The sequence below is a fragment of the Rosa rugosa genome, chromosome 1 (genome assembly GCF_958449725.1).
Source record: "Rosa rugosa chromosome 1, drRosRugo1.1, whole genome shotgun sequence".
In the NCBI taxonomy this organism is placed as follows: Eukaryota; Viridiplantae; Streptophyta; class Magnoliopsida; order Rosales; family Rosaceae; genus Rosa; species Rosa rugosa.
In genome coordinates this window covers 36,430,807-36,433,296 of record NC_084820.1, presented here as the reverse complement: position 1 = coordinate 36,433,296, position 2,490 = coordinate 36,430,807, and positions in this window count along the sequence as shown.

Below are 2,490 nucleotides of genomic sequence, written 5' to 3'. Positions count from 1 at the left end.
TTCGAACCGGTTCATCTCCGGTTCGGTCCGGTTTTATTCTTTTTTAACTCTCTTTTATGCGGTTCGGTTGAGAAACCTGAAAAACTAGTCCGGTTCGAGCGGTTTTTAAGGCAGATTCGGTTTTATGCCCACCCCTAATTCTAATGGTCAACTTGAATTACATATGGATTAAGAAACCATAAATTCGTTGTTAATGAATTGAAATCTTCGAAAGATTGATTAAGCATGCTATGTTTCCCTATAATTTTTTGCTTTCTAGCATGGCGATTTCCTGCAAATGAGAGAGTAAAAAGAGGAACCGAGAGAATGGGTAAAAGAGGAAATATGAGGGAAAAAATGGCAAACAAAATTTGAGATGTGTGTATGAGAAATGTGTGAATTAAATTACTCAAAGTATACCGTTGCATAAGTCTCTTTTTGTGAATGGAACATCCAAAGTTCGACTCTTAAATGACTAGTCGATAACGAAATAAAATAACAAATTGTACTTTAAAATCACTAAAGGAATGAACTGAACCTTAGCGCCACATCACACTACATGAAACCTACACTCCTTACACCGTATCATCTACATATCTTGTGACCCCAAAAAATAAAAATAAAATTATCCTGTACCTGGCCCTGTATATTTCCTTCACTCTTTCTACCAAATCACTAACGTAACCTGTCAAAAAGCACAGAAACGCAAAACAAATGTCAAAAAGATCGAACCTAACCAACTTATCGAATCTCTATAAAACTCACTTGCAAAGCGCAAGCTAGTGTGATACTTATGAAAAAAACATTATATCAAAAACATCAGGTGTTGTACAAGTCTATGTTTTACAGAACTTGAAATTCTTGACATCAATTCTATCATTGCCTTAATTCTCAGAACAGGCAGCTTCCACAATGGCATCCCGAATCTGCAGGATCATTGTTAAAGCTCCCTAATTTTCAGACTATCCACAGTATGTTCGCCATGTTCTCTCTTCTACTAGAGCTCGAACAAATCTGTCCCTTAGTTAATAGCTCATTTTTGTAATCAACATCTATGTTAGCTTGGCTAGTTTTGATTTCTTAACTTGGATTTCAGCTGTTAGACCCCTGAAGTATGAATCCTTATAACCTACATTTTCACTACTTCTATGTATGTGTATGCGTATCACAGTCAACAACTTTGAGAAACATAGTCATAAATATAAGAAGCGCATATGCTGCTACAAGCATACACTAGCATCCAAGCTTCCATCATGTTGAGTTTGAAAACTGCAAGGCAGGATGCCCAGCAAGCCATTATGAAACATCCCATGTAACTATACTTTCAAAATTCCTAACACTAACATTAGCAGTTATAAGAGAAACTTTGAAGGACTCAACACTATCAAGGGAAAACACAAGAAAAATAGATCATTCATCAGAATCATTACCATAACGGAAAATAACATAAGCTATGCACTGGAGGACTGCGTTTCATTTAGCTCTGCACTCAACATATGATGAAGAAGAGCATCAACTCTCTGGCTCCGTGATTTTGAGCTGTACAAGACCCAAGATGTGATTTTAGACTCTCTGTAACAAAGAATACGAGCTGGTGACAACTTTATATAGCCATAATTAGCTAGAAATACATACCCTACGGATCGAGGTCGGTCTTTTACTCCTTCCACCTCCTAAATTAATAGAAGAAAATATAATTAAACAAGATGATATATTGAGAACTGAACTGATTATGGTCGGAGGTCCAAGGTGCTGCCTCTGTGATAACAGGAAAAAGCTCTAGAAATATAAGTCAAAGAAAGAATGGCTCCAAGATTCCAATTTAAATTTTGGGATGGCATCATATCTAACCTCATAATGCTTAGAAATCAGTTAAGAATAGACTCACTGTAAAACCTACATCATGGTGTACAACCATCTGATGCTACATAGGCCCCTATTTTATAACAATCATACCCTTAAGTTAAAGCAAATCGAGCTACTGAGGCTCACATTCTTAGACAAACATACCAGTTTAGTGAAAGCAAGTCCAACAAATTAGCTAAATGTTACGTTAAGTAATGATGGATAACCAACATTGGAAATATATACTTTCTGAGCAAAATCACTACATGCAAGTAGTACTCCAGCACTAGGAACTTAATTGGTTTTATATTTTAAAACATATAGGGTGCCAAATATATTATCACATTTCTGGGCATCAAATATATTATCATATAGGGTGCATTTTATGCAAAGCTCAAGGGGAAAGTGCTGATCATGTCTTCGTGCATTGTGAAGTGGCTAATTTCTTATGGAAAAAATTATTTAGGGAGGCAAGAGTGGACTGGACAACTCCAATAGAGAGAAGTGACTTGCTAAGAGAAAACCCTATAGCTTTTGGTAAAGGGAAAAAGGCCAGAACCCTTTGGGGTTGTGGGGTGCTAGCTGTAGTTTGGGTGGTCTGGATGGAAAGAAATAAAAGATTATTTGAAAACTATGGAGGGGTGGAGAGGGAAGACAAAAAAAAGA